The sequence below is a fragment of the Colias croceus genome, chromosome 8, assembly GCF_905220415.1.
Source record: "Colias croceus chromosome 8, ilColCroc2.1".
Classification (NCBI taxonomy): Eukaryota; Metazoa; Arthropoda; class Insecta; order Lepidoptera; family Pieridae; genus Colias; species Colias croceus.
Genome location: NC_059544.1, coordinates 3,025,501 through 3,050,100, shown reverse-complemented (window position 1 = coordinate 3,050,100; position 24,600 = coordinate 3,025,501). Strand labels below are relative to the sequence as shown.

The window sequence follows — 24,600 nt, the reverse complement described above, 5'->3', positions numbered from 1 at the left end:
ATCATACCTGCGGTCCTTTCGTCCTTAGGATAAAAATATCTTCACTAATTAATAGCAGTATTTTGTTCCTGCCATATTCAGTTATCAGCAGACCTATGACGATGTATCACGTTTCATACAAGTTTCGATTAGATGTTATTTTGGCTTTTGTTAGACAGGAATGATATTATTTATTACTAGATTTCCGCCCGCGGCTTCGCCCGCGTTTGCTAAGGAAAACCCGCATAGTTCCCGTTCCCGTGGGATTTCCGGGATAATCTAGAAGAAACTATCCTATGTGTTAATCCAAGTTACCCTCTATATGTGTGCTAAATTTCATTGTAATCGGTTCAGTAGTTTTTACGTGAAAGAGTTACAAACATCCATACATCCATACATCCATACAAACTTTCGCCTTTATAATATATGTATACGTATATTATGTATATTAGATTAGATATTAGATGTGGCTCTGTTTTTAACTGCAAATTTACGTTAGGTATAATAATAATATGATTATTGCAAAATAAATGTGTTGTGTTATTAGGCCGTCTTATGATGTATATGAACGATCTAGGTTTTTAAATTATCTCGTAATTCATACGTTATTGCAACACACTACACTACACCAAAAACAAGAGCGTATAAAACTTCGTAAATCTCAGAAATACCTATTACGATTTAGAACTATAACTATCTTATTAAAGTAAGCTCAAAAGACGTATAAAAACCACTATAAAATCTTGTTCTAAGAAACTTAGATATAAAAAGTGTAATAATGTGTACTTCAGTTAAAATAACACGACTGAATTAAACCGAATTTAAATGCAGTTAGTGTCAGAGATTCCCTTTGAACTAGCGGCAGTGAACTAAAACTTTATAATAGCGTAGCGGGTTAAAGCTTAACTGTATTTGGTTGGTTGAAATCTTATAATTCAATTGCGAGCCGCTATTTCAAGCATTTATTGATAGAAAATGTAATTTTGTTGATAAAATATTCAAAGCATAGCTAATATCGATTACAGATTAAATCAATGGCATCAGAATCAATAGTTAATTTATTATAAAATAATACAAAGTATATCATTATGACAGCTATCTTTTAATATAAATAGTAAGTGTCACTTTGTTGGTCCAAGATGGACTCCATAACTACTGAACCAATTTAAAATTTGATATGCACTCCGTGTGAAGTTTGATCCAACTTGAAAGACAGGATAGGCTAGATACATTTCAGTTTATAGTCGCAAAATTATTTTATTGCAAATTATTATTTGTCTCATTGTTCATATTCATAACTAAGACAACGTCTATCAGGTCAGCTAGTAAAATATAAATTCTTTCGATTAGATATTATTTCATCATCATCATCAGCCCATATACGTTCCCACTGCTGGGACATGGGCCTCCTATGAGGGTACAGGCCATAATCCACCACGCTGGCCAAGTGCGCGTTGGCGGATGACACATGTCGTCGAACTTTTTAATTCTTCGACATGTCGGTTTCCTCACGATGTTTTCCTTCACCGTTCGAGCAGTGGTGATGTTACAACATGCGCAGATAAATTGAAAAAAATCAATTTATTTCCTTCGCGCTCGCCTGGTCTCGAACCCCGGACTTAGATATTATTTGGTTACAATAAAAATAAAATAAAAGTCATTGTGCAATCACCTACTTACGCCACACGATAACATATTTTTAGCAATATTTTATAAGTCTTTTCGACTTTTCAGAAGAAAGTAGTTCTTAGATTAAACGTGACGAACAAAGCCCGCCTAAAATATGGCTTCTTGTAAACCCTTATTAATCTAAGACCCACAATCACTAAACAAATACCACAAAGCCTAAACGTGGATAGACCCTAAACAGAAACATTTATACAATTTCTTTTACTTGTGACAAGATTAAAATATAGGTAATGTAACTTACAGAAATAAATTCCTAAATATTTAAGAAGGAAGTGTTATCGTTACATAACGTCCATTTATTTATAAATTCTTAATGTATTCTGGCGCTATTAGGAATACAAAAATAACAAACGATATGAAACTTAAGACATGCAATGTTCATGAAAAATAAGCTTCCAATAATATTTCAAATTTCCAATTTTCACAGTTTGAAGACTAAAGACATACAGTATTGTATTGATAAATATTCGAAAGAAATAATATTTTGCCAATATTGTATTATTAGATTGATTCAGCGATATTAATTGGCTATCCCAAAAGGTCTTATCCCGAGCGACGCTGTTAATCAAAGCTATCTCCTGAATTAAGGGAAAATTCTGTTGTAAGAACAGAATAACTAACAGTTCAAATAAATAATAATAAAATTGCGACCGATATCTATGTATAATACTCATCATCAACGTTATAATGTTACGGATACTTTAAAAATAACCCCTATCAAATCCTAACACACAGGTAAAAGACAAGACAAGAACTATAAGTAAAATAGCCAAAAAATTCACTCTCATAATATATTTAAAAGGTAAGCGATGTAAGGCGATGAAACCCTTAGTAAAACGTTGGTTCGATGGCAATCAATCATCCTTCGATAGACTTCAAGTAGCACTCCGAACACATTATGTAAACGCTCCATGTTGAATTTTACCGACAAAAACATTATTTAATAAGAATTATGAATTCATTAGGTTAATTAATTTTGAAAATTGGGTGTTTACGTTAAATTACTTAGGCTTTATTGAAATATGGTGAAAGAAGTGGTTGGTGTAATTAATTATTGATACGATTACCGATATAACATTACAAAAAATGAAAATGTACTAATTTTTCGTAACATTATGTTAAATATTATTATAAATTTAAAAGATTAGCTTTATCATACATTATCTACATTATAATAAAAACCAAAGGCCATGTGTCATGGTACTAAAATGTTATAAAAGAAGAGGCGTGATAAAATCAGCCCTGTATCGATTCGTTTTACGAGCTCCAGTATATTGGGTGTTACAACCACGTTATTATTTATGGGGTCATCATTTTCTTGTAGTTTTCGATGCCAAAATGTAATGATGGACGCCCCTGCGGTTGCTACAACAAAAACGTTTTTCTCTTGTTTATTAACATCATAAATATGCACCCCTTGTACCAGATTATTTATATTATGCTCTGGAAAATGAAAACAATATACCATCTAAAACTTGTAGCTACTTTTAATCAACACTGTTATCAGGACATTACTCTGTTAAGCAGAAAATTCCGTATAGAGGCGTCTTGAATGAATTCAAGAGTGACTTATTTAACTTTACAATTTACACAGCTACTACTACTTTATCATGCGGGCTAGCGTGATAAAGTATAGAAGATAAAATTTGGTGCATTCACATTTCGTAATTGAGAACTGCTTTATTCTCAGCAATGGGACATAAAAAGGCTTTGGTACTAAGACTACACGAAAATATATGGGTCTCTTACAAATTTAAGAAATCCTGCAGTTTTTCAACAAGCATTAACTGCAAAAGTATTCGCAAAGTCGGCTTGCGTGCGCATAAAATATCGCCCAATTGACTGAATTTATACGAGCTATTTATCGGATATCCGCATGTTAAACTATACGGTTGCTTGTAGACCGTTTGTCTATCAAATGTTACATTAATGCTGGATCGGTTATAGAATGTATCTATATGAATAGCCTTAGTTTAGATTACTTACAATACTATACTATCCCACAATTTATTTATTTATTTAATGCTTTATTGCACACACAAAAGAAATAGAGACATAATTTATGTGTCTTCAACTGATACTAATGCAGGTTTGGGCTATGACATTGAATTTTCCTGCATGTCTATCAATGTAAATAAAACACAATAGGTAGGTATCTAAGATAAAAAAATGGGAAATTTGACAATTTATGTAGAAAATTACGTAGAAAAATTCACGATATCTCCTACATGACTGCTTTATCCTACCTAATTATTTTTATAATAGCATAACAGTTTTGTCTTTGCAAACATAGGCACGGTGAGGTGAGGAAAGGGAACTAAATTTATTACCATGCTTAAGTATTATTCGCCAGCTTCTCCTTTGAACCGTTTTCAAATTATTTCCTAGCTTACCCGGAAAGACGTGACGCAAAAAAGAAATAAGAAACTCGTTAGTAAGAATATCAATGGATTATCGTAGCTCTGGATTATTAAGGAAAATGTTTCGACACATTCGCCCAGGGCCAAGCTTTTTGTGAATATAATGTGTTGTTAGATGTAATAATGTTATCTTGTATATGTGAAGAATAAATAATTATAGGTACGCTTTTTATTTAATTTTTTTCGGGTATAAAATACTATCAGCTCTAGAGCTATCAGCATAATCTTCAAATAAAATTAATAATTTATATTATACATATATAAATAAATATTTTTTACAGTTTTTTAATGTCATCATGAAATTTTCATCTGAATCGATATTATAACTCTTTGCCTTACTACTAATGGTTCTTAACTTCACGAGTGGTTAGTAAGTTGCGTTGTTGGTACGTAAGTACAATATTATGTACGTAACAAGGATTGGATTGTAATCCTGTCTTTAAAGAATATCAATGAATATCCTCCTAATATACCAAAAAGCTTAGAACAGATGATGTGTTTTATCTTGAATCTTAGAATAAATTATGTGAAAAACAGAGTCGCTTTGTGAATAAGTAACATCAAAATATAAAATAAAGATAAGCAATGTTTCCACGATCTGGCATCACCATTTCTTTCAACGGCTTGCCAAAAATTGAACAAAGCAAAGATTGGCTGAGTTCTCAAAAGACCTTTCTTGACCCAGATACAATTTACATTAGCGACTCTTTCCGTCTGCCATTTGATCCATTGATATCATTATACTGAGTAAACTTCTTTAATTAAACAGTAGATGCAATATTATTGATACGTTTACAAAGTATCTTCATGAATTAGGAAAAACATATTGTAGGATAGAATATCCGCCAACTTGCACTTGGCGAGCGTGGTGGATTATTGCCTGTACCCTATATAGGAGGCCCGTATCACAGCAGTGGGAACATAATTATATGGGCTGATAGTGATAGATACTTTAGATAGCACTTCATTGTATACAAAAGAGGAGAGTGAACAGGTACATTCTAGGGAAGCACGCTCCATCTTAGGCCACATCTCAGCTTACCATCAGGCGAGATCGTGGCCAAGCGCTTCCCTATTGCAGCATTAAAAAATAATAATAATAATACACAAAGAACGGTCTTACTTTAACCTCTTGTAGCACTACATTTTGAGTAAAACCGTACAAAATGGAGATGAGGAAAACGATAAAAAGATAACGAAACTTATCATTTAAGACATATAAACAATTTATAATTTATAACAGAAGAAGAAGATAAAAAGTATTAGTCATGAAACAGAGAAAGAAACTACGAAATAGATCCTAGTTAATCAAAAATATAAAAATTAAATTGGTATGTACTTATACGCAAATGCATAATAAAAATTTACATGTATAGTGTTTCTTTAAAATTTTATAAGAATATTCAAAAGTACTGAGTCAGCGTCGGTGACAGAAACTAGACAAGACAAGCACTAGAACCTGCTCGTAGTTCCAGATAAATAAAATATTCATGTTTTAAGGTGACATCAAATAATATAAATTATATTAATAAATTGAAGAAAAACAAATTTTAAGTAGGTACTTGAACTAAGCACCGTTTCATTCACAATTAGAAGAAAACAAAGGCGACGTAATACAATAAATAATTAATTGAATTACAAATAATTTATTCTCATTGCTAAGTCTTTAATAACAGATTTTATAAACAGCCCAAAGTAACAATAAACTATAAATAACAATGTTATTGTGTATTTAGGGCACAATCGTTTAACGTTGAATAAAAACAGTATTAATGTTGGTTTAAACTTTACTAAAGCGACCGTCTGTTTCGGGCAAATGTTACAAACGAGTTATCGAAACAAAAAGTTTATTCAAAAACAACGCGTTGGACTGATTTATTGTCTAGGTTAAATTAGATTGACTAAAAACAAACTTTTTGTATCCATGTAGCTATAACATTGATACAGGATAAAAACTTTTTAAAATATGGCTAAATAATTATAAATTTTGAAATTATTAGGTACTTTTTTCCACTTAAAAATTTTACTTTAAATAAATGCTATGAAACCAAAACAGAATAAAATATTTAAAACATATTTATAATAGATCATGAAGCTTCAAAATGCCGAATGACGTTTCTCTCCACCATCTCTTCTCCATTGACAATAATATTTATGTTTTTATCCCGAAGCTTATTCAAAGCGAAGTTCATTTTAATTCTCACAATAAACACGGCAAGTCTATTTCGAAACAAATTGGCATCACAGTCGACATTCAATTCCACTTAAATCGAAATCAACTTGTCTAGACTTCTATAAGAAAGTTAGCAAGTAATATCGGGCTTGCATTGAACATGGAAGTCATTTTATTCACAAGTATTTTAAGACGCGTATAAAACTTTGCGGTGTTCTACTTACGTTGCTATTAAGGATATTGAACAAGCTTATAAGTTAAGGGCTCATATTTCTATCGATAAAACGTTTATTCAATCTCAAACATTGATTCACCCATTTAGGTTTCTGAAAGCAATTGTGAATCGTCGAATGATTTACTTATACGATTATATCCACCACATTTTTTGTTATTTTGGCAAGAAACCAATAAATGCTATTGAGTACGTATTTTGACCAAAACTCATTTCTTCATACACATACACTCAAACTTAAATATTTATTTATTTAGGCTTTATATGATATTTTTAACATTTACCACATATTAGTTTCTTTCAGATTTCATATCAGGATGTATTATGTATAACTATTTATATTATTTAAGCATGCAGAAAGAAGGTAATTCACGTATGTATACCTATTTCGTTTCATAGACTCGTCTTGAGTAAAAATCCATGTTGTTGCGGATGTCTGCAAGACTGCAATAATAATAAATAAGGTTACTGTATACTGTAAAAATTTGAATATTCTTAAAACGTACTAGCTCTACATAATACAAATCTCTGCTGATTTAATATAGTAATTACCATTGAACAATGGCATAAAAATAGTTGAAATAAACTAATTTACTTCAGTCGTTTATTAGAACTCGTTTCGCGTCACTTATTTATTTATTTACTACAGACATAAAATATGAACGTTGATCTTGATAATGCCCCGATTATCCTTAACATAAGCCCATTCATTATGCTTTATATTCTGAAGAGCTAAGCATCAGAGATGTTAAGTATTCGTGATAAGATTATTACCAAAGGAGGCATTTAAAGGCAGTAAAAGTTATTTGCATTGTCCGATATACGGTCTCAGTACTATGAGGCAAACGAGTCTAACAAGCGGAGTTTCATAGTTTCGTATAAATATTTTATCGAGGTTTCCAACGTGCAGCGTTTATCTCGTAAATATTGATCTGTCTTCATTGTGACTTTACGTGACACGAATTTCAATTTCAATACAGGTGCTTCTTCGTCTCAATTTCATTTTACAAATATTTCGCGCTCCCGTTCATAAAATATTTATGAATTATTTTCCATATTCTCGATATACAATATACATATACATACAAAATTCATATTCCGATTGAATTATTCTTGAACAGCTGAGCTGTATCAAGTTCTGAGACTGAATTAATGTAAGGTATAAAAATTCATAAAGTTTTAATTGAAAAGTTTAATTTTCAATCAATATAGTATTTTAAAACCTACATTAACTAATTACTGTAGGTGCATACCTAATATTATAAATGCGAAAGTAACTTTGTCTGTCTGTTACCCAATCACGCCTAAACTACCGAACCAATTTTCATAAAATTTGGTATGGAGACATCGTGATACCCGAGAAAGGACGTAGGCTACTTTTATCCCGAAAAAATGACGCAATCCCGGTAATCCCATGGGAACGGTAACTATGCGGGTTTTTCTTTGACTGCGCGGGCGAAGCCGCGGGCGGAAACCTAGTAAGTAATATTATAATACTCATTTAGTAAAGTTTTCGTTATAATGATCAATAATTAAAATGGGAATTCCCTTTTTATAATTGAGACAAGAATAATTATTATGAGTGTGTATTTCTGTCACCGAATTCCTCTTAATGCACATAATTGTTAACTATTAATATTTATTAATAGAAGCTATTATATTCTTAGAATAGAAGAATGCTATTAGTGAAACATTTGTAAAATTTCTAGGAAGAAGAATATACAATTTTCCTAAGTTTCATAAATGTCATGCTCATGAAGTAACTACATTTAATTAATTAATATACTCAATAAAAATACATATAATCATATAAACAGTCATTGTACACTGTACAGTGGTTTTTTTTCTTTCACTTAAAAAATCCATAATATGTATTATCTATTACCATAATATTTATCGCATAGATATGTTGAAAAACATTAAGGCTAAACAGTAATAATACAATCATAATTGGCTTGCGTACATACCAACACTTTTAATCTTGGTAAAATATCAGTAAATCGATTTAATATATTTTACAGAAAACTTTATTAGATATATTAATTGTAAACTAACTAGATTGTATCTTATATTGAAGAATATAAATAAATCAAATTCATTATTTATAATAAAAGGTACCAATAATTTATACTAACGCAAAGTATATACGCACTACCTAGTGCTAAAATATTCCAATCTTACTACGAAAGAACATTTAAAATTGTAAATGCTTGATACTTAACAATATTTTATATTTCAATGTACGTCATTAAGTTATTGAAAAGGTTCAAAAGCTATTACGCTTAACGGGTCCGGCGTTAAGCTACCGTCTCCTGAGAAGAAAAGAATTTTACGATTGCATGTCACTGAAAATGCTGTAAACGCCAGTCGTAAAACTCTTTTGCGTGCCATTTATTACAACATAAAATTCTACAAAATAAATACATTATTTCATACAATAATTGAACGACTTACTGAGTTCCAAATTTCTTTACGATCAAAGAATACAACGAAAATGTTTAACCACGATGACCACAAACTTTTTCAAGTCAAATTAATCACAAAGTTTTAACGCACTTAACACCAAATAAAACAAAACACTTCCACAAAAGAATTTGCAAACTTTTAACAAAAGAGCGCGAAGTCACTACACATTTTTTCTGCGACAGCATTCAAATTTGGAACATTAATCGCGTTTGTTTTTAAAGCGCATAGACTAAAAACTTTTTTTATCAACAGCCAGTAGCCGGCGTTCGGAAAATCGTACCGATTAGGGATGCGCTACGAGCGTTCGTAGTGATGGAACAACCGTCACTGCGATTTGGGTAGAAAACGCGCCTGCGTAGCTTTGCACCAACATTCGTCTGCACTCATGATACATTTCTGCTTGAATTAATCCCTGTTCTCTTCTCAATTACACCTTTGAGTACAGTACTTATAAAACGGAAATTATAAAGTTCAATTTGGATTTTATAACTCCAATTCAACAAACTTTATACGTGTGCTACTCAAGCTTAAAATTCATAGTAAAGTGCCTATGTATACTTGACATTAACTTTATGATTGTTTTAAAAGTTTCATGCTTTAATACAATAAATTATAGTAATTTAGTATAGTAGTTACGTCTTTTAGAATAGAAAGTTTTTCTACAAGTAATAACTCCGGCCATATAGGCCGATTTTTATTAGTAAAGAAGATAAAATTACGGGCGATGAAAGTGCTTACACAGGTGACTAATATATTTTATAGGAGTCTAACCGGATGTATTCAGTTATAATCTACGAAGAATTTTTTTTTCACACAATTGTATTTTACTTTAGGTTTGATTTTGTATTTTTTTATTGTTTCGTCAGTCCTTATGACTTTGTTCAACGTAGTCCACGGACCATTTTCTTTTAAATAACATAACATTTTCCTGCGCATTTTAAACGTTCAGCATTATCTAGATCATCTCAATGCAGAAAGTAGAGCAATCTTTTATTTTCCTAAATGGACACTAGACCAACAATAAAGATTAATGCTATCGATAGAACCTTAAAATCATGGTCGAATGATCGGATCGAACGAGGCTTTACGCTCCGTTTGGTCTTTCTCGTTATTCTGAAATCTTTTTTTTTCCTTTTCTATTATAAAGAATCGGAGCTCATCGGAGTTTATAGTGCTTGAGACCGCGAAGATAATGACTTTCTATGTTTAAGCTTCAGCTCTCTGTTCCTGAACGATCTGTTCGGTAGGTGAAATTGTTTTTACAAAAGATATTGTTTTTTCTTTGATTGTTTGGTAATTCCCTTTTTTATTTGAACTTTCATAATATTATCTAATAATATACAGCGTTCCGTACAAATGGGGAATAGGTGTGAACGTTAATACTAACGTACCTATTGGCTGAAATATGTGCCACTTCTTGGATTTAAACTATTCCTTGTACTTACCTGCTAACAGCTGATTCTAAATTCGCTTTATTACTCAAATTTCAATAACGTCACTAATGAATGATTTAAAAACATAAAATTATTCATTGTTAATCAACGCTTGAAAGTATTCGCTTTGCATTCCAACATGCTGATTATCACGTCAAATTTATATGGTAAATTTTCGTATTGGTTAACTATTTGAATACATTTCGGGTAATTAATTCTTGATTAATTACAAACGCTCCGATCGAACCACTCGTTGTTTATAATGTACCCCATCTCTATTAGTGTCACACATTAATTAATTAGATACTAATAATTGTTTCTTTTACGTATGTTTATTTGCAGTTTTCGATTATTTTATATGGTTTTGTCGCTATTGTTATCATTAATATTTTTTTTTACATTTTTAACCGACTTCAAAAAAAGGAGGAGATTATCAATTCGGCCGGTATATATATTTTTTTTTCTTTAAGAATTTTATCGAATTACTGTACCTACATATTATTATGATTTCTAAAAATTATGTACATACAACTTTTAGTGTAAACGTAAATTTAAAAGTAAAACTCGCGTAGGTACTGAAACTAAAACACTATTTTTATATTATTTTTTTCATGTTTGCCCGAAACATAAAAGTCTAATTGTTCTATTAATAGGTATACTCAAATAAATCCCATACAGACCTTGCGTATTACGTACAATATTGCTAAAGAAAATAAAGAAGAAAAATACTGCATCACAGAATGTTTACCAATGTTCTCCCGGGATCACACAGTCAATAAAAGTTTTCGTTACGAATTCCCAATGTGTGAAAATGCTTCAAACTTGTATGGACGCTACGCCTATTGTACAGGTTCGATATTGATTTTCAATTCAAGGATATCTATTTTGGAGAAGTCCTTCCATAGTGATGAATAAATTAAACGCTTGTGGTGTGCTATTAAATTGTTGACACTTTAATTGATAGAAAGTTATGTTTCGTTGTAGACACAACTATTATGTTTCGGTTATGTAAATTAATATTATAAAGAGTAAATATTTTGTATTTATGTAAGTATTATATTATGTAAGAATAAACTGAAAGGCTGTCTCCAGTTTACAGTTCAAAAGCTAAATGTCTCACGAGTAATATATTATCCAGAAGCTTATGCAAACAATTTGTTTCTAGATAATATGATGAAATTTTACTCATTTTTATGGTAACAAAAAAAAAATCAAAACAAACACAAATCGCCATTAAAATTATATTTTCCTTTAGTTTGGTTTATAAACGTTGTTTTTTTTAGAAACGGCGCAGGAATAAGCCACAGATTTGAGATTTTATATTCACGTTTGGGACCAATAACTTAATAAAATATATAGAAATATCTAAAATCATATGAAAACAACATTATTAAGTCTTCAACACAAAATATGTAAATCTGCCCAATAGAAGACGGATATCAAAGATAACAACCATGCGGAAATAGAGATAGATGTCTCTAAACCTTGCTAATAGTACCCTCATCCAAAACTCAAATCTCACATCGGATTAGGATTGGCTTGTGTCAAATACCAGCCATAAGAGTTATCTCTATACAAATAAGCGACAGTGCTTACCTATATTATGGCCATCATAGTTAAATTATCATTTTGTTAGTTATTAAATAAAATTCTATAACAAAATCAATAATTTATATAGAAATTTAATTGTGTTAAATATTTCAATTATTGTTGCCGAAATTCATTCTAAAACAGTAATCTATATCGCACAATCTTATGTAGGTACTAGTAAAAACGAATCGAGCTTTGCATTCAGATTATTATAGCAACACTTGCTTCATCATTTACGTTTATACGGTAGGAAAAGCGGCGCGAACATATAAAAAAATATTATGCAAAGTATCAAAGTCTTGTTTGAGATATATGTCTCATAAAAGTCCATAGACGCATACATAACTCACGGTAAACATTTTTACGACAAATATATCGTTTCGCGCCTATGTATCGTTATTTCGGTCTGTTACTGGGAAAAATACTTGAAGCGTATAACCTTATTGTATGAGAGCTATCTAAATTTATATTACAAAAATGTGGCTTTGTGCCATATACTAGGTATAACTTCTAAAAACCCAATTACGCTTACAAGTGGTTAATAGAAAGTAGATTTTCTAGGAAACTTAGTATTACATGAAAAGTATAAATATCAAAAATCAAAAAAGGGAAATGTATGATAGCGTTTATCCCATTTACAATTCTCGATATTGAAAACAATTTTTGAGTTCTAGGAAAAAGCTGAACATAAAAAAGTGAGTTGTAATAAAAAACGATATTGTGGCCGAGCTTTTACATTTCGTAATATGGTTGAATAATAATTCGTCAATCGAAAAAAAATCTTCATTAAACTAATTATAACAATATTAAATGAAAAATAGCACACGTAATATTTAATTTCTAACCTAAATAATCAGTAAGACTTTAATGTACTTAAGTTCTATTCTATAGGGATATATAGGAATAAACCTTCATTTTTATCAAAAAGACCTTTAATTTTTTAAATTTATAGCAAGTTAGTATTTATATGAACGTAATTTAAGATTACTAAAATATTAGCAACTAACTCCGGCGTTAAACGTCACGTCAGAACCTAATTAATCCGAGACGTCTGTCTGTGACAGCTTAATTAATTGATGAATATATTAGATTCATACTCATCTCGACCGAATAACATCAAGTTTTTACTAACTTATGCATTAAAGTTGTTGAAAATCGATATTGGAAATACCGATCTTGATCTAGTTGCGTGAAAGAACAAAGTGTATTACGAATCGAACTGAAAATTTTTAGTGTATGTCCAATCCAACCAATACTGATATTCCAATTATGATAATAATTATAGTTCATCTATGTTAAAAACTATGAGATAAAACTTAAAACTATTGAAATGTTTATATTAAAATCTAATTTTTAGGCGTATTTGCGAATTAGGTAAGTCATGGTTATAAGCCCTAATTTAAACATTATTAAAAACGAGTAATCTAATACAAGCACATACTCAAAGACTACATCAAAATGATTGGAAATGATCTCAAAGGTAGACTCACCGGTATTATGCATGTATCTAAATCCAATCTAATACACTCTAGTTTTATTGCCTGTATATTGTAACTGTAACCATATCAGCTCTCATTCACGCGGAAAATTGCTTTCCGTACCTATGGTATAAACTAGAACGACGATATTTTTATGAATGAAATAGGTAAACCTCCCATATTTTGTCAAAGACTAAGTTGATACACAAATATTGCAACATTCCTCCAACTATTATTTCTCTTGGACATTTCGGATTGTTTTCGACATTATAAAATGGCATTTCATTAAGAAAAACTGTTGTTGTTTTATTTCATTGTAAGTTTTATAAAATTATACATAATATTTGCATTAGAGGAATTGTTTTTGTACTTAGGAAATTAACCGATAAAAGCGTTCGGGTAACAGTTCTCCGTAATACAATGTATTTTTTCGTACCATCATTATATTAAGCATCATTTTATTATTGCCTTAAAAAGCAGCAAAACATACTTAACGCAATATGAAGTACATCAGCTGTCATTTATGTGGTCGTTATTTAAACCTAGTGCGCCACAAAGCGCTGCAAACCGAAAGCAAACCGTTCCTGCTGGTGTGATTAAAAGCTCTTTGCGCTTGACGTGCACACACTGCGTGGTCGTGTGACACGCTACATTGGAATCATTTGTTGTGTGTGTGCGTGGTAATGTGTGCGTTTATTAACGTGTGCCATCTTTGATGTATGCGAAAGAATTGCCTTGTAGAGCTCAAAATTGGTTCTTTAAAATCATCCCTCCCTACGCATCCTTGCACATCAACCTTGGAAAAGCTACATATTTAAACTACTTCGAAGGGTGAAGAAAAACATTGTGAGGATACCGGCCGTTGAAGAAGAAATAGACAAGTGGAAAACTGAATATTCTAACCTACATTAATTGGCAAGCGCTATATATTACAGAATAAACGCTCATAGTAGGAAAATGCGGTGAGAACATAATCTAATTATGTGTTTTCGCTATATTAAAATTTTAATAATGCTTAAGCATATCAATAAGAAACATTTCAAAATGGGCTATACAATATACATATTAATAGAAATTAATTACGAATGTTCATTACAATATAAATTGGATTTCATGGAATTTTCAGCCTCAAATAGCTCTTTCAAGTCGCGATACAAATGAAAAATGTATGTGTACATTTCAGTAATTTTCAAACAAACGCTTGTAATTGTATTCTTTGTAAAAGTTACCCACGTTAATTGCATGTTTTGCATGTTTTATTGAAGCACGCCATGCCTGATTAAAGTTTCAACTGATTATTCTCATTTCCAATAAAGATAGTATGCTCCAATTAGTCGGCAAATATTGCGTGACACCACCGTGACACAGACAATGCTTTCGTATTTCTGTGACAAATGGTGTTTCGTAGAATTTATGCAAATAACGTAAATTATTAGGAAAGTACTTGAAGAAACTTGAAGTGCTTTTATTTTCTAAACATTTATGTGAAGACCTTTTCTTTTTGAAATAATTATTTCAGGTGCATAGAGTCGTTTATTATTTCTGTAATATTGAGATTACTCTGAAACAAAAGAAGCTGTATAATATTCACTGGCTAGACTCTTAAATTAAAAAAGATAATATCACTATCCTCGTAATAAGCGTAAAATAAAAAAAAGAACTCCAAGTGCACTGATGGATTTAAACTTCTAATAAGACGTACCTGGTTATTAAAGTTTTGAGATATTAAGTTTCTGAATTTAATAATAACGTAAACGACTAAATAAAGACTTTATGAATTGAAACTATGAAATAGTTAAAAAGTAAATTATGAAATGGGCAAATTTTACGAACTATGTACTTAATTCAAAGTACATAATACAATATGTAAAATTATTTACTGTTGTTAGTTTATACGTTTTGTTAAGTGTTTGTCACAGTAATAAAAGTTTGTAAAGGACATAAATTTTTGAAAGTACCCAACCGAATATCTATGTGGTTTTCGTTATTACCAAACGCAATTATTGCTAAAATATTAATGATACATAAAAGTTTTAATAATTTGAATAAACACTTAATTTTATCAATGTCAAATAAAGGATAATTTTTATTATGATAAGTATAAGGATAAGATAGGATAAGTTTTCATAGGTTTTACCTGAACTGTTCGACATCTTTATCTGTTGTTCATTTTGTATGTTATAGTTGTATACGTAGTATATTATTATTAGTCTGTGGTTATAGGTACCTAAAGATTTGATTTTGCATATTTAAATGATATAGACTTGATAAATATTAAACCAGTTTTGAACAAATTTCATTTTTATTTATTGGTGAGACAAATAATATTATTATGTTTATTTCGTTTTAAACCAGACCCTACAATAAAAGAAAATAAAACAAATAGGACCAACATACCTAGCTTACCTACCTAGCATACATAATCAATTGTCCAGTGTTTATAATAGCTTTATAAACACTGGACAATTGATTACACCAATAGATAGATAACATTATTTTATACTAAATAATCATGTAATTACATTGCCAAAGGTAGTTAATGACTATGTTATTTCAGCCAACCGCCAATGCTGATTAAGTGCAAAATTAAAATACAATTAGTACCGTATAAGAATATAATACAATTGAATGTTTATTCATTCTAACATAATAATATGTGTTACAAAAGGTTACAAATAGTCCTTAGCGAGGCCCTCGTAGAAGATAATAATTTATTGAGAAAGCGTTCAGTCTAAAATTAAAATTTTCTATAAAGATAAATAATCATTAGAATAACACGTTCGGTTGAAATCTGTGACTTTAGTAGTATCTGCCCTACGAACACATGTAAATACTCTGTATTTAAAAACAACACATATTTGTAAACTTAAAAATACTATTATATTATATTACACTTAAACTATAAAAAATCAAATTCTTTAAGTTGGAATAAACAGCGACAGTAAGAGTAGAGACAAGTTGCCCATCCCTTCGCCATTTCTATAATATCACAGAATCCATCATTTGATCTCGAGTCTCGAGAGCTTTATGAATAACATTTTAGGTGCTCAATGTTTGATGTAACGAGCCACTTAATCAAGTACGATCGGCTTGACCTCCACGGTAACCGTGCATAAAAATGAGGGTCCGGGTTTTATGTATAATATTTCATTTTTTACCTCTTCATGCGGTAGTGATATTAATATGGCTGTACCTACGCATAACTGAAGACTAAAATGTTAGAATAAACGTTCGATTTAAATGAAATACAGTGAAGTATATTTGACGCCAAAGCCTCTAAAATTCATTCAATACAACTAACTAAAATATGATATTGTTGTCACATAAATGTAGCAGTTATAACATTAAACAATAGTGTAAAATTCTAAATTCTGAAACTGAAATAAAGTTTCAAACTTAAATTCATTCATGAATTGAATTCATTTTATTCATGAATACCTTCCGAGATGTTGGTCACGGGAAGACTGAGATGACAGATGTCTTGATTATTAATTAACAGTATGCGGTGTATGGAGATAAACGAGGCTACCATAATATATTTATATTATAAATATGTTTCTATATAATATTACTAGCTTACCGCCAGCGGCTTCGCCCGCCTTCTCTAAAACGATTTGAGATTTAAACTATCCTATCTCTCAAGTTGGATCGAACTGCACATGGTGTGCGAATTTTATTGTAATCGGGTAAGTGGTTTAGGAGTCCATTGAGGACAAACATTGTGACACGAGATTTATATATATTAAGATGTACTATGACGACATATAAGATATTTTTATATGGCATTGTAAGTGTATACTTTTCTTTACATTTTTGATGAACATTCTGAACAATTTTGAATTGAGGTTTTATAGTGAAAGCAAAAAATATTATTAAAATAAAACAATACTCCAAGATTATTGTTTTGTAATTAACATTATGAACTCTCTTATTTTGTCTGATGGTGTATTGTTCATAATGTTCATTCTATATTGCAGTCTTGTAACAAAACAGAAGGCTTTAGCGACTTCGTAAATTGAATGCTATTTGGTCCATTTATATAACAATACTCAATTTTAATAATCAGGGTATTTACATACTTATAAATTCAATAGAATTATTTCTTAAGAAGTTATTTTCTTCACTCCAATGTTATTCATTTGACACAATTATTAAATGAATAATAGCGTCTCAAGTAAATTCTACATTTGACATAGAACTGAAAACTCGCGATCTCATTATAAATGTAAATTTTAACAAAGACAAATTTTGTGAATGCACATACTAACTAAAGTTGATTATAGAGCATTTCTTGTTAAAAGTTGCCCCAACTGCAATGAAACCGCAACGAACGAATAGTTTGCTACGAAATTGTAATAGTTCTAAATTATTAATATATTAATTTTCGAGAATACTCATTTAAATTATTATGCTATGTTTTACATTGTTCATTTACATTGTTTATTGTTATTTGTTGTTTATTGTTATTTTTATATTATTATTTGTTATTGGGCTAATACTATATTGTTATCAACTATAACTAGTTGATAATTTAAAAACCGAAGCCCAAAACGAACTCCACAACAGTTGAAGCCAAAAGCAATTCATTGGTCAGTGGTCACTGAGGTATCCTCCCGCAGTTTAAATAATTTCTAAGCCAATGCAATTGTAGCATTGTATTTGCACAAACTTCGTTCGTTTGTAAATGAAAAACTAGTTATCAATGGAAAGTTAAATTACTGTTTCGCATTGGCTTGTTATGCACGACTGCAGCGCGTTAGTGTTACCGAAATGATTACTGTAAAAACCGCAAGGTACATGCAGCTGACGAGGCGCAAGCACATACCAAAGGAAATTGCTTCTAACAAGTTTAATTGGACTCTCAGAAGGAAAAAACTTTTCCAATCTGCCTTTGTAACCAGGCAGGCTTAAGAGTCGAGATTAAAGCGGTTATTAACTACACTTGTTTATGGATACATCGCTTATTCATGACGGTTTATATTTTAGCCGAGAATAATGCGAATATCAAATTTAATACGCCTGTGATAAATAGGTGTACTTTTGAACAAACTTCTGAGTGCCTTTGTTTGGAATTTGTGTTTGGTAGAGACAGATGTCTCATGTCGTGATTGAAGCGTAGAGGCTTACTTTTATATTTTAGACGTACTGTTGCTTATGTGAGGGCATTTATGTGGAGGAATTTTAAGTGGCTCTGTTTAACTTATTATAAAATATTCAATTTTCAGAATTTTCTTCAATCATCTTTTTTTTCTCACAGACCTTATCATTTTACATTTATTTCATTGTGCTAAGTGTATAGATATACTATATCATATAAGTCATTAAAGGAATAGATAATGAATAGTGCATTTACATTTAAGAAAATAATTAATTATTCATTACCCTATGTATATCATAGAGAATAATTTAGATCCTCTTGCTAATTATTATAACTTAATAATAACGTTAGCGTAGTGTATCGATTTCAAATAATAGGCATACGTTTAAAAAATTATATAATATCAATATGTACTTTATTTCATGTCTTCAATGTGCTAGTAGGCAACACAAGATACCATCAATCACTCCCTAAACCATACAGCAAAGTAGCCATTATTTAACACAGACAATGGGGTCATATTTGCATATTAATGTAGCGTCGATGCTTGACAATTCATGTGTTTTCCTAAAGCTGCTGTTCCATACAAGGGTTGGTAATTTTCGGTACTTTCTCATAATTTTCGTATTGCGTAAAACGTAGAAATTTATGAGCATAGCAGATGCATTTTATATCATTTTAATATCTTTAGCCGAGAAGAAAATATAATGTGTCTTGTAGGGCAGTATTAACTGCATCTGTGCTATTGTGTGCTTGTTCAGAAACTGATGAATATCAGGTCCAATATCAGTAGATAGTAAATTATAATAGTTAAAAAAAACCAAAGAACATATTGTCACCGCACCTCGATGAGTGTACAAAATTTTAATTAAATTTGTCCTTTTAATGTGGGTCAAAATCGAGTCCAAAGGAGTAAGTTGCATACAGGTGAAGCTAATAAAAGCGTGTTAAAACACTCTATAGAAATAGACATTTAATGCCCACAAGAAACAGGAAAACGATTTAGTGAACTATTTTATAATATTGATATTATAATTCAAGAGATTTTGTTTTTAAATTGCTCTAACTACTACCCCAGAAAAAACATTATCCCTAAAATGTAACATTAAAATATTTTGCTGTAAACTTATCAAAAGCCTGTGAAATTCCAGACCTTGACCTTCTTACCCTTGAAACTCCAAACTATTTAAAATGAGTAACTATGAGAGATGTTGTTTCAACCTCATCAAACCTTTTATATCTTTAGTTACGGTTCATGAATTTCAAGTATGATTTTATTATAGTCAGATTTTAGTGTTGAAATCGCTCGTATAGTACATTGGTTCCTATTAAGGTTCCATTCCAAATTTCATTCGAATTAGACCCATACTTTTTGATTGATAGAATCAGAAGCATTGCTATTCACATTCATAACAAATTTCCAATACGTGAAATAAACATAAACTTTAGAACATCCCAGTAACAAATTTCCAATTTTCTAGCATAGTTCAAAACAGAATCGATGAATGCACTCGACGCACGGTAGGTATAAGCCCTTAGAGTATAACAGATACATTGTGCTCGACCGTGATTGGCCGGTTTGGTCTGGAGAATGTTAATATTCGGTGGTCCGGATTGTTGGGAATACTATTGTATACGAGTCGTCATGCATTGTTGCAAATATGTGGCCGAAGCCGTGATGGAGAAGAATGGATATTGCGTAATATGCATATTACCTAACTCGTACTATGAATATGATATTGGATGAAAATTGTACGTATTTTAATTTAGTACATGCATTATTGAATGTATACTTTGCGTTATTTTGTAAACTTTCTACTAGTGATGCAACGAATACTACTTTTACGAATACGAATACGAATACGAATATCAAACCTACTATTCGGCGAATACGAATACGAATACGTATATTTCGCCTTGGTAATAAAATACTTATTTATTTAATGAATGTTTACTCTAGTCTATTTAAAAAATTTACAATAGTCTAATTTTTATTTAAAAAACAAAATTCGTAGATTTTCTGGTTCTATGCGATTTTTTTCAGTCTGGATGTTTCCAGCCGTTGAAAAAAGTCTTTCCAAAGTGACATGGCTTCAGTGAAAAATATTTTTGGGCGATGGACATCTTCTCGCCAAAAGGCCAGTGGATCAGCAGTCGGTCGTTGCGGTTAAGGGCCTCTACACACGTCATATTTTTACGCGCGATTTTTAAATCTGTAGTAAATAGAGTTATTAGTAAATAGAGGTACAAAAACATTCGTTTTAAAATAATCTTATATTCGCAAAATACGAATATTCGGTAAATTCGGCGAATACGAATATTCGTATTCGTATTCGTTGCATCACTACTTTCTACGTTTCCAAATCAAATTATAAGAAAGAGATTACTGTTTTATAATAAGACCACTACTATAACGTTATAATTAGTATACTTATGATAATATTGTTTGAAAAAGTGTCATAAACAAAAAAGAAAAAAAAAACACAAAAACATAAAAAGAGAGCAACTACGGAAATACTGTGTACACATAGACAGTCGTTTAAATTAGTTTACTTTGAAAATATTTAAGCTTTTAGTATGATTGTACTCGAACTTAGTCAAAGTATACAGACATTACTGATAATAATTGCTCACTCAAGTCCTAAATAAAAGTCGTATATTATTATAATCTCTCTAAAAAAATACGTTGAACGTTTTTTCACACGAATTATTCATAACTATGTAACACATTCCGGTTATCTCTGAGTAAGTTTCAGGTTCAAGCCTCGGGCAGATTGCGGAATCTTGTGGTTTTATATTATATTTATATTTATTCATGACTGGTCTTTATATTTATATATTTTTTTATTCATATTGCGAAGCGCAGTTACGAGCTTATTACCTTGTACAGGGTCACTTATGACTCGTTTTCAGCACTTTTCATAAAGAATTAGTCATATTAATAAGGGTTAAATTTAATAATATTTTTGCACATAGACATATTAAGAAAATATACACTGAATTTATGATTGATTGAGAAGAGCTTGACTTACATTTTCTATAAATAGTCTTCGATTTATTTAATTAAATATAATAAGATCCATGTCTGATTCAGCTTATTTCAACATCAAATTTAAAACTAGATAAATATATTTGATTCAAGTTTTAGGATCAACATTATGAAAGGTGAACTTAGTATTACTATTAACAAATTTTTTTAAAACCTTTGATCATTAAAATTTACCAATCGAACATTATGAAGTGTTACTAACGCACTACCAAATCTCTTTCGCAGCTGAAATAATTAAAGGTCAGCATTTAGCGCGTAAATGGTGTCTAATAATTCGCCAGGAGAGCACTTGAAAACCTTATTACCAATAACTAATCACTGCTAAAAGACCAATCGAACATTCCAGAAGTAGCCTTCCACTAACAAATCTCTTTCGCAGCTGAAATAATTAAAGGTCAGCGCTTAGCGCGTGAATAGTGTCTAATAAAGCGACGAGTGCATTTGGCGTGCCGCCAGAGCAAGCAGGACCTTTGTATCGATTCGGATCCAAAGCACGTCAGTAAGTACATGGTTTGCAAATTGTTTGAGTAAGCTTTATTTGTAGTTTCCTCGATGTGAACAAATTGATGCGTGGCGTAATAGTTACAGATTTGATGTGTTTTCCTATTTCTGTTTTATTTGACAGGACTTGAAGGAACTTCCAAATAAGAAGGAATGAAGAAATGTTCGTATATGTTTCAAACTCAAACTCAAACTCAAACTCAAACATTCATTTATTCAATTAGACTACTATTTAGTAGCACTTTCGAATCGTCATTACATAAGTATTTTTAACATTTACCACCATATGTTAATAAATAGACAATCATATTAGTTACTAATTGTGGCAGTATTAATTTTGTAACATTACGTAATGATTACCTACTAACTGGGTTGGTTAAAGTTACAATATATTTTAGTTTATGAATTACACTATGAGACAGACTAAACAACAGTAATAATTGATTACATTTTTTCTATCTGGTCCAGCCAGCTCTTCTTATTGTTTCGTCTTTATTTGTACTTTTATCAAATTCTTTTTATAAACACAGACACAAATAGACTATTCTTTATAAGAATCAATTATCCACATATGTATAGCCTTCATCTACATGTCTGTACTGAAAAACCCATTTACTTTCCATTACGTGTACTTACAGAAATTGTCAAAAGTGACGTCGAATTGATTGACGATAAATGAATACGATTGATCTGAAAGGTTCTGTCGGTAATCCTGATTGAAGTACTAGGTAACTGAATTTACAAATAGGTCGTGTAATGAAAAACCTTACCTCGTTTTTAATAGTGTGGTTGGTAAATGATACGTCTATAGATCGTTATTTCTGATAAAGCGTTGGGTAGATTAATTTGTGTTTGGTTGGTTTAGTGTCAATGTTATATTTGGGTACCTAATTCAAGTATTGTACGCTATAAAACGATGGTGATCAGGAAAATATAAATGAAAAAGGTATTAATGTGTAAAAAGGTTGGTTTATCGTATCTACATTATATGGGTATTGTAAGTAAGACGCGGAGTTAATGCATAATACCTCACCATAATGTGATATTAATTAGTGTAGTTTTAGTAGTATTTAACACAAAACATAATGATACAAAACAAGATGTTAGGTGTTCAAATTTTAAGGCATAGTATGTTTAATGTTCAATTGTTTTATGGATTTTACTTATGTAGAGTTATTCTTATTAATTCTCTTTTTATATGTACTTAAAAATTAACTCGTTTAACGTGCTGTGTTTGCCAGTAAGTGTTTTTTACATTAACCATGTTTGTTTATTTTGTGTATGTAAACTTAAACTTTTTTGTTGTAAAAATGTTAACAAACGTTGGTAAACCAATAAATAAATAAATAAATAAATAAATAAATAAAGAAATAGAGTAATGTTAATGCGCTTACTTTGTTATTTGCCCAGTTATGCTGATATCTAATAGAATATCTTATGTAATATAAACAATATTGACCTAAAAGAATATAAAACGCAGAAAAGCATATTATTTTATACAAAAAGAAAACGAAAAACATTAAGTAAAGTTACTTGCACATTTTTGGATTCCAAAATAGCTACACTTCCTTTAAATTAAAAAGTTCCGTAAACTTAGACGTCTTAAGTTCTTTAAAGTATTTGTTGGTATTTAGGCGAGCCACTTGCAGCTTTGCTAAGTTTCTTTTAAGTTATTTGAAACACCGAGTTATATTAAAGTGATATTTCAAACTGGCCAAGTCCAAATTTTTAAAGCACTGAGTGATTTATATCCTTAGCAGATTATTTATTAAATCTACCGAGCTCCTTTTGTTTGAAGATAACTTTTTAACGATTTTGAGGTGATACCTACCGAAATAAATATTTCCACATTTTTAAAACACGGCACGATCTTATCTCATACGCTTTCGCTTGTGTTATGGAAACCAGATGCCTGATTAACATACTACTTATATATAATTTTAAATAAATACTTATAGGTAATAAACACCAAGACAGAGCAAACATCGATGTTCATTACATAAATATTTCCCATGGGTGGGAAACGAACCCACGACCTATGGAAGGCAGGGTCACTACCAACCAAGCCAACCGGTCAGTTATATAAAATAATATAGCTGTTTATGATAAGATTTCTATGAAATAACATTAACATTTATATGAACATTTACTAATCTATTACATACTTGATTAAGATTTTATCAAACATACTTTACATGCGAAAACTTACAAAACTTATTTATACCTTTCAAATAAGTTACTAACCTTAGATAAACAATTGGAAATTATATTTAAATACACTCAAGTTAAATTTACTTAGTAATTTATGTAAATTTGTTGAAAAGAAAATAGTTATGTTTCACAAAGTTGGATAAGATTTTACCTTTCGGGACGTAAATAAAATAAAATTATTGGGGTAAGAATAGATCAGATAGAGAGATAGAGCAGATGGTTTTATATTATAATTATTTAAATAACCAAAAAGGCAGGTGAATTGTAAGATAGTTTTGCCT

General features: G+C 30.5%; 1 protein-coding gene across 2 annotated transcripts in view; it reads right to left on the bottom strand.

Annotated features, from left to right (window-relative positions):
- LOC123693736 (zwei Ig domain protein zig-8-like) overlaps positions 1 to 9,265 on the bottom strand; it is a 30,878-nt gene extending 21,613 nt beyond the window's left edge. For both annotated transcript variants that reach the window (XR_006751714.1, XM_045638936.1), the window contains exon 1: positions 8,948 to 9,265. The gene's annotated coding sequence lies outside the window, so the exon portion shown is untranslated. The remainder of the gene's footprint in view (positions 1 to 8,947) is intronic.
- Positions 9,266 to 24,600: the final 15,335 nt, after the last annotated feature.